Source organism: Triturus cristatus, chromosome 6, assembly GCF_964204655.1.
Source record: "Triturus cristatus chromosome 6, aTriCri1.1, whole genome shotgun sequence".
NCBI lineage: Eukaryota > Metazoa > Chordata > Amphibia > Caudata > Salamandridae > Triturus > Triturus cristatus.
In genome coordinates this window covers 649960897-649973396 of record NC_140589.1, presented here as the reverse complement: position 1 = coordinate 649973396, position 12500 = coordinate 649960897, and the positions used below count along the sequence as shown (strand labels likewise).

Genomic DNA, 12500 nt, shown 5'->3' with positions numbered 1-12500 from the left:
GACACCCAGATATCATCCTATATCTTCACACAACCTGCTCTGAATCAGCTTGACTGTTCCTCTTCAGAAACCTCCTCCTGTAGACTCTTCACCTCATCCCAAGTATCGGCAACAGCCAACCTCATGATGAAATCGGTCAATTCTGTTTCCTCTTTTCTGTATTCCCCATTGAAAGTACAAGCATTGATAGCACAATAACCTGCAATTTCATCTGTGTAATTGTTTCCAGTAGTAACATAGTCTGCTCCCTTGAAGTGCGCAGATTACTTCACAACTGAAACTTCCTTCGGCAGCTGTAATGCTTCCAACAATTTTCTCACAATTTCTGTTTGGAGACCAAGACGAGGTTAGGAAACCCCTTTGAAACCACAACTGTCCGAAGTCATGAACCACCCCGAACCTATAATGGCTGACAGAGTATACTGTCACTCTGAGGTTCTCAGAAGTACAATATGCATGGGTCAGGGCAACATGTTCAGCAACTTTTGCGGAGTATACTCCTTGTAACCAGGTGGCTTTCACAACTCCAGAAACAGTACAGACAGCAAAGGCTGCCCTTGATTTCCTTCATTGTCCCTTAAGCATGAGCCATGAACAAACAAGACATAATCTGAATTGGGCAGTGGCTCATCAACAATTTTAGGGTGTGGTTTGGTACACAGTTTGGTGACGTTGAGACAGTCATGGTCTTTGCTTTCCTTCCCCTACGGATTTGGAAAAGGTAACAAGGTAGCAGGGTTTAACACAAAACAGCGTTTTAGCGTAACATTATTGTCTGCCAAAATCAGCTGCTTATATTTGGTCAACTGATTGTTTGTCAAATGCTGCATCTTTGTTCTGGTCAACAAAATGTCCACTTAGTGAGGAACATATACAAAAAATGGATGACCCATCATGATGATCTTGTTTCTTTCAATACTGACAACGGTTACAGCAACAGATTTGAGACCTCCAAGCAAAGCTGATGCTATAGTATCTAGTGTAGCAGAGAAATAGGCCACTGGTCTGCGTGCACTTCCATGCAACTGTGAGAAAGTGCAACCCTCTTGTTCATGACAGAATAGCATAAACGCTTTGTTGTAATCAGGCATTCTTAAGGCTGGAACGTGAGACAGGCTCTCTCTCAGCTCCAGAAAAGCATGCAAGCAGTCGTTATCCCATGGTACTGGATCTGACATATGCTTATGTGTCAATGTCCGCAAGGGCTTATCCATCAGAGAAAAATTTGGGTTCCATTGTCGACAGTATCCCACCATTCACAGAAGCATCCTAGCCTCCTTCTGAGTGTGTGGCTGGTTCATTTAAAGGATCGCCGATACCCGTTCTGGTGACACCTTCCTCTTGCCTTTCTCAATTTGATATCCCAAGTACTGTACTTCATGCAGACAATACTGAAGTTTGCTCAGGGACACTTTTAAAAAGAAATTGTTATTTATAATCACCTCAGATAGAAGATGGAACAGATCAATAACTTAAATAACAATTCATCATCATAATTTCATCATTATGAGGAAAACCTTTAACGTTACAATAATTCTTATATATATCTTGACAAGGCAAAACATGTCTTCGTATAGATTCTAAGTGCAATTATCTTACAGCATTTTGAAACCAGGCAACTAACTGTTACAGTGCATAAATGAGATTTACTCCAAAGCTTTAAAATTCACTTTGCAATCTCTAAGTGCAAATAACGCTCTGAACGTATTGAATCCCCATTGTTGGACTTGGCCTTTTTGGCAGGTTCCCCCCTAAACTTTTTGCCTTAAAGTCTAACATAGTGTTGGTGGTTTTAGGCCTCTTGGCATTTTAGCACTGTGGTCCAGTGTAAAGTGCATGCGCTCTCTGTGTACATTTGGGGACGTTGGCCTGCCCTCCCATAGGAATGCATTGGGGATAAGTGTGTCCGTGGTACTTCTTGGTATGAGAGGAGTGCAGGGTCGAGTTTAGTATGTATGAACTCATGAGAATAAATGCTGCGCAATGATGTGCGCAGATATATGATGACTGGTGGAGAAATGCCAGTTTTAGAAGTTGGCATTTCTGTGTGCTATGTGCCTGCCTGCCTGCCTGATGTGAAGTGCATGTCTGGCTTGTGAGTGACAGGGGTTGGGAGGTGTGTGTGGCTACAGGTGGGGCAGGGTGAGTCAGCGCTGGGCTGAATAGGACATCTGGGCTAGGAGTAGTGGGAGGGGTAATCCCCTGACTCTGAATAGGATGGTGCCTGCCCTAGTGAATGCTGGCTCCACCCCCTGTGGTGTGTCTGATCACCTAGCCACCACCTGACAAAGGGGAAGAGGAGCTTGCACAACAAAGTGCTCCAATTCCACCCTGAACCAGTTGCATCTGGTTCCCTCATGCGCTGCACTTTAGACAAAGGAAATAGGTACATACATATAAGGGCTGTGACCCCATGAGGTGGTTCAGTTCTGTTCTTGCTCCTGTTTCTAACTGTGGGGGTGTGCTGCTGCTGGGGCCCATGAGGAACTGCCATGAGGGCTTACCTCCCTGCTGGAGGGCCCTGTGTGCTGGCCTCCCTGGGCCTATCATTGCCCCCTACATCTCCCAGGACTGTGGCTACCTCTTGCACCCTGTGAGCGCTTTGCACATTTCACGACCTGCAGGACTTTGTCTGTGTTTAGCGCTCGGCAAGCACTTTATTTTAATTTCCCCACCAGGAAAGGAGCGTATGGGCTTTTGCAGCGCTGCGCTGCATAAGGAGGGAGAGGGAATCCCCGGTGTAGGGATTCCCCAAATTGCGGAGATACGGGTGCCCACCCCGCTGATGTGGTTATCTTTGAGTGGGTGCCCACCCCACTTTATATTTTGAATGAAGAGGGAGCCTACCCCTCATTGCCACCAGAAAAGGAGAAGGAGAAAATGGCCGCCACGATCACACGGCGACCAGGGAGTCAGGCACGTCTGCCTGGGACATGGGCGGGGCCTGCCAGCTGGCCGGACGTCAGCAAATCCCGAGCAGGGCTCCCATGAGCTGAGGGAAGCCCCACGTGTGCTGAAGGGAAGTGGAAGAGAAGTGCGGCCGGAAGCTTGGCTGCATACCTAAGGGAGGACGGGAGCCTACCCCACCTCCACGAGCTGAGAGGAAAAGTCCCAGGTCCCAGGAGGGGGCCCAGGTGAAGTGGGAGAGGTGCTGCATTCAGGGATCCAGGCAGGAGCCCACCCCACGCTGGGATGTCCACGGAGGAAGTCTGGAGCCTCGCAGGCTTCACATTCAAGTCGCGGGTCCCAGGAGGGGGCCCGGGTGAAGTCAAGAGAGCCCGCATGAGAAGAGAGTCCAGCGAGAAGAGAACCTCCATGCCCGGTGAGTAAGGGCTCCATCAGCGTTGTTGGTGCCTGTCAGAGGCACAGCACCGGGGCACATTGTTGGCACCCGCCCCAACAGGAGGGGCCTCCTTGTCGTTAAGGCCCAGAGGGGCCGGTACCTCTCGAGGCACATTTCCGGTGCTTTGGCCATGTTCACAGTTGCCCCGCTCGACAGTGGGCAACTGCAACTTGGGGGCATTTGTGGTGGTAGAGTGCCTGAGTGGGACAGAGGAGGCACAGTGGTGCCTTCACTGGATTTACAGCTGCGCAGTGCCAGCTGCCACGTTTAGGCCACAGTTCTTTGGGGGCATGTTTTGAGAGATAGGAGTGAGATGCACTCCTTTGCCCCAGCGCAATGACGCGCTTTTGGATATTGCTGCATTGGCAGCGCGCCCTGACATTTTGGACGCGGCATCTGAGCCCCTTTGAGAAGGCCAGTTGGCCAGGGGGTAAGGGTGGGTGACAATTTCCGTTCCGCTCGCGAAAATTACAAAAATTAGACATTTTCGTGTTCCGCGCGTTCCGTGAAAATGTCGAAACTTCCGCGATCTGCAAGGGAACGGAAATTGACGCTCACCCTTCCAGTTGAGTAGAGGTATTGCAGGCACAAAACGGTGGCATCTTCTTGAATAAATAATAAATATGCAGGGCAGGATTCATTCTGGCACGATGCTCCTGTCACAAAAATTAAACCCCAACAGGAAGCACTTATAGTATTTGACCTTCAACTCGGGCACCTGCTTATTTTATATCTGTAAGTCTTATAGATATAAATAAAGCAGGTGCCCGAGTTGAAGGTCACTTTCAGTAACTCATTAATCAGCACACAGTGGAGGCTAGGCAGATGTGCTTTCTCCCCATATCTACCATCAACAATTTGCTGTAATCCTTGATGGAGCTCTGTGCACCCATGAGTTTCTCGAGCGCAATCCCTGTGTAGTTCCTGACACCAGGAGGTTCTCTCTCCTCATCTGCTGCTCTGATCGGTCTTTGGCCCTTTATAAACAAGAGGCATGTGAACTGCATGGAAGCCCCGCCCATTTGGCAATGGCCCACACACCAGGGGTGTGCAACGTCTTCTCGCCCTTTCTCCCACTATGATGGACAGCTCACTCGAGGGACCCCAGCGCCCGTCGGCGCTGTGGCAACGTTACAGACACACATGGTCGCTGTAGACAACTCTTCTGGCCCTTCATGCAGCTGTAGTGTAGGAAAAGCACTATACATTTACCCAACGAGGTAGCGTAGCACTTACTGATTAGCCAGTAAAAAGTACTCCAGTTGAGTAGAGGTATTGCACAAAACGGTGGCATCTTCTTGGATAAATATGCAGGCAGGGCAGGATTCATTCCGGCACGAAGCTCCTGTCACAAAAATTAAACCCCAACAGGAAGCACTTATAGTATTTGACCTTCAACTCGGGCACCTGCTTTATTTATATCTGTAGGTCTTACAGATATAAATAAAGCAGGTGCCCGAGTTGAAGGTCAAATTCAGTAACGCATTAATCAGCACACAAAAATCTCTGCGATTACGTGAAATTTCGCGTGATCGCGGAGAATTTTTGCCGTTTCGCGATATTTTGTGAAAGGCACTTTCACAAATTCCGCCCGGAAGAAAAAAGAGGTACGGTGTTCCTGGGTGGCAAGTTGGCCACCTGGTGAGTACTCAGAGTGGTGTGGAGGTGGGAAATACCTCCTTTCGGAACTAGGACCCTCACACACCCAGCAAGCTAGGTGTCATGCTTCATCATATGGGTCTGCTCCTCATTGAGCCGGCGCTGCAATGCTCGACGGGCACCCATAAAGGGGCTCTTTATCAGAGATATTTTGTTTCTTGCCGTATAGGTGCCGTGGGTGTGAGGGGCCTGGTAAGATGTAGATGTGGTGTGTGGGTTAAAACAGTTAAGGGAATCCTCTATAATTATTTTTATTCTGGAGAGGTCACAACCTGGTTAAAAAGTAAAAAGAAGAAGGAGAGTGACTATTTTGTTTTAATCTGACAAAAATTATGCTCTACCCCTTAGTGGTCAGATTCCGCCCACCCTTACCGGGGGGCAGTGATTTATGTGGTGATAGGAAATGTGATTCTCTACTGTGATTCATGCCTTTAAATGCGTTTAGGGATGAGATTATGTGCATAATGTGTTTATGCTGGTGAGATTATATCCTAAATGGAGTTGGCCTGACGGCTAGGGCACTCGACATTGGACCTGGGAACTGGGTTCGAGTCTCGGCAATGACGCTGAACATCCTGTGATTCTGGGCAAATCACTTAATCTCCCGTGCCTAACAAGGAATGAATGTGTGTCCTAATGTAACGTAACTGGTGCTATGTATAGCGCTCTGATACCTGATTGGATTCGGGTCAAGTTCACGCTATATAAAACTCTGCAATGTGAGTTATGCTTAGGAGGTTAGGGCCTAATGCGTTTAGACTTATGAGATGATTGCATAATGTGTTTATGCTGGTGAGGTTGGCGCAGAATGAATTTCACGCCTAAATGTGATACTGTGCATAATATGTTTTATGTTACAGGATGGTGCTGAGTACAGTGGTTACCAGTGATTACCAGTGATTACTGGTTGTACGTTTATGTGATGTCCTACTTTGGGCCTCATGTAGGTAAATAAATGTTACCGTTTCTTAAATACCGAGCCGTACCGAATCGGTAAATTAGAATCGGTAAGTTATATGTAGGTAAAAATTCGGTAACAGTTACCGATTCGGTAACATTCGGTAATCACGAATCGGAATTCACCGAATCGGTAAATACCGAGGTGGTATTTACCGAATCGGAAAATACCGAGGTGGTATTTACCGAATCGGAAAATACCGAGGTGGTATTTACCGAATCGGAAAATACCGAATCGGTATGTACGGAATTGGTAAATAAAATCACATGACTTGACGAAACAGCTAATCCTGTGCAACCACAGCCCACCCAACCAGGAAGTGGCCACACCCAGGCAGGTGTACATAATTAGCCGACCCTGGAGAGGCTTGGAGTGCAGAGGAGAGGCAGGGAGCCGGTGCCTGTGCCTGTGCGAGCGGGAAAACGAACATCATGTCCAGCCAGAGAACACAGAGAGACGGAGGGGAAAGGAGGAGGAAGCTGAAATTTAGCCCCAAGGAACTCCAGGTGCTGGTGGAGGAGGTGGTGAAGCAGCACCAGAAGCTGTTTGGAAGGCAATCCCTGCAAGTGCCTGAGGCTGAAAAGCGCAACATATGGCTGGCCATCCAGGCCCATGTGAATGCTGTGGGAGTGACCCACAGGGACATAGAGGTCCTAAAGAAGCGCTGGTATGACCTGAGGATTGTAACCAAGAGGAAGATGTGCGACATCCAGAAGGAGGCCAGCCAGACTGGAGGTGGAACCAACAGGGCACCTGCCCTCACCGAACTGGAGGAGCTGGTGGGGGCCACAATCGAGCAAGAGAGCGTCGTGGGTCTTGGGGACGCCGACAGCTCTGCCAGAGCCGCCACACAACAAGGTAAGACGAAAGCACAGCAATGTAGCACCCCCTATCCCTATCCCACATCCCCCATTGTGAAACGAGAATCACACTGCAGTCCACACGTGTCAGTGCAGACAGGCAATGCATTCCGGGAGATGTAGTCAGGGAAACACCAACCATGACGTAAATGTTACAGGGCAACAAGGCATGTCACGCACTCGAGGCACAAGGAGACAGAGGACATTTTGGAATGTGAAATTATTTATTGTGATGCTTTCAATGCAGCCCTTCGGGGACACTGAGCCAATGTTGTATTTCTGTCCACAGATGTGACATCATGCAGGACAGGGCATGCTGCAGGAGAGACGGCACACCGGCCACAAATATCACCTCCAGCCAGCACAAGTTCAGACCAGGGAGCAGGCCCACTGGCAGCCGCACCACCAACACAGGCAGCCTCGCCGCAGCCAGAGCCAGCATCACCTCACCCAGAGCCAGCATCACCTCACCCAGAGCCAGCATCACCTCGCCCAGAGCCAGCATCGCCACTCATGTTTGAATCACCGGCCACATCTCCGCTTGCAGGTGTGGGAATGAGGAGGCGTCCAGCAGCCAGGCTACGAGCCTTAGACACCTCGTCAGACGACAGCATGGGCCCTGAAGAACTCACCAGGCCCCAGGAAGGGAGCCATGCCACTGTGCCCCACACCTCACAGGCAGCACAGACGGGAGCAAGAGGGCGCCGCAGGTCGCGTGTCCAGAGTCCACCAGCACCCATTGACGGCCATGGTGTCTTCTTGGGTCTCGGGGGCCAAATGTTGAAACAACAGCGCCTGCAAACAAAGGCAGTCATGACAGTCCAGAGGCACATGCGGGTGATGAAAACTACATTAGTCAACATGGACAATAACATCAGCGGCATGGCTGCGGGCATTCGGGACATGTCCCAGTCAATCCAGCAGTTGTGCAGCAAATTAGATGCTGACATCGAGGCACGGCGCCGGGAACGGCAGAGAAGGGACACTACCAACAGGGCACTCAACCGTCTGGCAACTGCGACTTCTCTACTGTGCCGGCGCTCTGTGACGATGCAGGAGGGCCTAACACACTGCTGCAGCGACCTGTCTCGGGGGATGGTGCAGGTGACAAGTGCACTAGGGGTGCTATTTACTAGTCAGGCGTCGACAACTGCTGCAGGGGATGCTGCGGAGAGCATCGACACCAGCAGCAGGAGCAGCATCACACCCCCCGTCCCAGAAGGACGCAGGAGCAGCAGGCGGCTTGGGGTTGGCTCTAGTGAGGATGCACAGGCCGTGCCATCCACCACTGCAGCGCGTATGCGCAAACATTGATGTGGCCCTGCTTAGCCACTTCCCAATGGGTGACGTAACCCTGGACATACTCCTTGTATAGATGGTATATTGCCAGATTGGCTTGTTCATGTGTTCATGGCGTGGTGCCACATTAAAACTACGTCATGACTAATCACAACTGGCTGTGTCCCCTTACTTACTCAGAAATAGTTGCATGTGATCTCTGCCCGTCTCTCTCTCCCATCGATTGCAGTTGGCACTCTAGCTGCGTTGCCCTGTGGCTGGCCTGACTCATCCTCGTTGTCCTCAAAATATGTTAGTTCCACATCTGTACCTTTTTTCGTGGCAAGGTTGTGCAGCATTGCACAAGTGGCAATAATCTTGCAGCAGGTGATGGGTGTGTACTGGCGTGCGCCTCCGCTCTTGTGGAGGCAGCGGAACCTGCTCTTCAGTAGTCCAAACGTGCGCTCCACCACATTGCGTGTTGTTTTGTGTGCCACGTTGTATCGTCTCTCACTCTGGGTTGCTGGGTGTAGGTAGGGAGTGAGGATGAATGACCGGCATGCATATGCACTGTCGCCTAGATGAGTTAAAGGGAAACATCAGTCACATGCTTCTATACACTATGATTTGCAGGTTGCAAGGGGCGTCACTGTTACTCACCTAGCAGGTATCCCTCTCCAAATTCTCCGGCACTCAGTCGTGTGTAGATCCCACTATTCTGGAAGATGTACGAGTCGTGGGTGCTCCCAGGAAACTTTGCAACAATATCTGTGATGATGTTCCCTGCATCACAGATCACCTGCACATTGATGGAGTGGGTGGACTTCCTGTTCCTGTAGATGTGCTCTGTGTCAGCTGGTGGACAGATTGGGATGTGTGTACCATCAATACAGCCGATGACATGGGGGAACTGTGCCATGTGATAAAAGTCTGTTTTTGTTTTCTGCAGTGCAGCCTGTGTGTTGGGGAAGCTGATGTAGTGGTGCATTCTCTGCATCATGGCATCCAGGAACTTCCTGAAGAAACGTGACAGGCAACTCTGGGATACACCACCCACCGCAGCTATCACCACCTGATAACTGCCGGATGCCAGCAGATGTAGGCTGCAGAGCACCTGCACATGTGGGGGTATGGCGTGCGCCCTTCTTATTGGCTGGTCCAGGAGTGGGTGAAGGTCCCTGATTAAGTCCATGATGGTTTCGGGGTGTAGCCTGTACCTCTCATGTATCTCTGCATCAGTCAGGTGGAATAGTGTGATGCGCTGTCTGTAGATGCGTTCCTCCCGTCGCCAAACCCTCAGTCCTGCTGCCTGTAGACGTAGGCGCCTTGCAATGACATACATAGCGGCCATGTTGTCCACGCTGTTGCATTTTGGGATTGCTTATATGCACTGTTGATGGTTACCACCTGCTTTCAATCCGTGTTAATTACCGACTCTTATTTACCGATTTTCTTGGATTTCTTAATTACCGAGTGCTCCTACATGTCATTTTAATTTTTACCACTTCATATTTACCACTTCATATTTACCGATTCGTTAAATATGTATTCGGTAAATCTGATTCGGTATTTTAGAATTCGGTAAATATGATTCGGTATTTACTGCCTCATATTTACCGAAAAGTCGTTTTTGGACTCCTACATCTCACTTGTCTGAATACCGGTCGGTAACGGCATATTTACCGAAAATCGGCCGTTACCGACCGGTATTTGGCTACCTACATGAGGCCCTTTGTGATGGTTCTGACAGTGGTCCAGTTGGCCCTGTCAGGTGTATATAATCCCTTGTAGATATTACCTAGTGCCAGGTGGCACAATGTATATTATGTGATTACTATTCTAATGTGTTATGAGAATACAAAGGCTTGATTTTTGATATATCCTTGTGTGGAGTTCCTTTTGTGGTGTGCCTCGTATGTTGTTGCTGTGTGCATACACAAACGCTTTACACATGGCCTCCTGGATAAGCCTGACTGCTCGTGCCAAGCTACCAAGGGGGTGAGCAGGGGTTATCTTTGGGGTGTAACTCCCTTACCCTGACTAGAGTGGTGGTCTCTTCCTGGCTTTGGCGCATGCCTTAGCCAACCAGGGATCCCATTTATAACACCCATCATTTCTCTTAACAAAAGAGAAACCATATTCTTCACCCCAAATTGTCTGAAAGTTTGTCACGGCCCCTACTCTTTGGAAATACATTTTTCCCTTGCATTTAACTTGGGTCATTTTATGTTCCTAGTGGCTACTGGCAGGTGGTTCAATCATTTTCCATTTTTGTAAAATGAGGGACTTAGCCACTAAAGATGCAATAAATACAAACTGTTTTTGACGCATTGTTAAATTACAATTTACAATTACGAACAAAGCAGCCAACGGGTTGGGAGATAGGGAAGTCAGTAATTTTCCACTGAAAAATCTGTTTCCAAAATTATGTTAAAATCGGACAAGTAAAACGAACATTAATCCAATGTCCAGTTTGGTGGCAACATCGAAAACATCAGCAAGACATGGATAGAAGTTTTTTTTTTAAGGAGCTGGGGTATAATAGTTTTTCCACTTACAAATAAAGGCCATACATCTCAAATTGGCACCCCTGATGGCTTTATAAGACTATTCATTATATGGTCTCCATAAAGGGATTGCTATTACTAATCCTGTGAAGATCTAAATCTTTTGGAAGTGTTAGGGATTATCTGCCCATGAAGTTGTTGTTGAAGCATCTGATACCAGTTTCTAACCCCCGCTGTCTCTCTCACGTAGAAAGCCCGTACAGGTTTTTTTTTGCCTGACCATAGACATTTTCAGAAGATCTGATCTATCTCTATAAAATAGATTTGGGGGACTTTGAATATCACATTACAAAAGAGAAAAAGAAAAAGAGGAAGTATCATCATTTTTATTAATGCAGTTCTCCCAATAATGGAGAGTGGTAGCGACTGCCAGATATTTAAAATATTTTTAACTTTATCCAGCATGGACAGATAGCTAAATTGAAAAAGTTGTCAAAAGTCATGGGACGCAAATATTCCCAGATTTCTAATTGGGGCAGACCTACAGACGTGTTCACAAGTCAATGGGGAAGACCTGATCACAACACTTGAACAGCACAATTCTGGACTTTGCATGATTTACCCTGCAGCCCCCTACGTCTGAAAATATTTTAACTTTATCAAATTTCTGGTGATATTCTGGGCTTCAGCTGCCAAATTCAAAATTAGGTCATCGGCAAATAACCTACGTTTTGGTGCCCTCAGTACCGGTGCTTTAATTTCTATCTTTGAAGCTAGCGGTTTGATAAATAGAACCTGCCAAATGAGAATTCATTTTAACTTTTGCTTCGGCTTTGTCATATAATTTCTGTAAAAGATTCACGAAGCTCCATGGAAACACAGATTTCAGTAAAATGGAAAACAAAATGTCCCAATGAAGTCAATCATAGCTTTTTCAGTGTCTATCATAATAATCGCTGCTTTTATATAAATATTTGAAACAAAAGAGAGCAGTAATCATTACCCGCTTCATGCCGCCACCGCCAGGAGTCATTTTGGGGGCCAACGAGCAGCAGAGGAGCATAATCACCGCGTCGCCGCCGCGGGACTCAATCTCCCGGCAGCCCCAGCGGCGGCGCGTACAGCTGACGCGCTGTGAGCGCCAGGTGATGCCTCAAAAGACCGGGGAGACCGGCGGAGCTGGGGGGAGAGCAGTAATCATTACCCGCTTCACGCCGCCACCGCCAGGAGTCATTTTGGGGGCCAACGAGCAGCAGAGGAGCATAATCACCGCGTCGCCGCCCCGGGACTCAATCTCCCGGCAGCCCCAGCGGCGGCGCGTACAGCTGACGCGCTGTGAGCGCCAGGTGACGCCTCAAAAGACCGGGGAGACCCGCTTCGCGGGACGCACGCGGGACCGCGCCGGGCTAAGCCCGGGCAAAGGGCGGGCCGTCTGTGGCCGTCCGGGGCAGGAGGAGGCAGGGCTGGGCCATCCCTCTGACATTGGACATCAGGGCATCTGCCCCATATCAGGTACTGCTGTTGTTTCTCACACACCTGCTCCATGTGTGATGCTGTGGAGCCGGTTAGTGATAGTGTACATTGGCTGTAATTAGGATCCGGTTACATCTTCTTGCCTGCTTGTGACTTTTTGATCTCTGACAACTGTCATGCAAGAGTAGAGATATTAACTGTCCCAAGATCCCGTGAGAGTTAATCCGCGCATTATTACCTGGAGTAGCCTGGGTTTAAGGCTGTGAGACCTCGCAGGCAGCAAGACAGTAGTTAAAGCTGACATTTATCCACGTCCCATATCCTATTATGTCTGGCTCTAAGAAAGATAAGGTGGTCACGGGGGCTGGTTCCATGAATAACTTCCTCGTTAAAATGGTGAACAAAATCAACGATGATAGAAG

The 12500-nt window shown here is 48.7% G+C and overlaps 1 long non-coding RNA gene across 1 annotated transcript in view; it reads right to left on the bottom strand.

Annotated features, from left to right (window-relative positions):
* Positions 1-1248: 1248 nt before the first annotated feature.
* The window catches only part of LOC146817690 (uncharacterized), a 34886-nt gene continuing 23634 nt past the window's right edge, over positions 1249-12500 (bottom strand). Inside the window, exon 4 of the long non-coding RNA XR_014962562.1 lies at positions 1249-1411. This is a non-coding gene — a long non-coding RNA (uncharacterized LOC146817690). The remainder of the gene's footprint in view (positions 1412-12500) is intronic.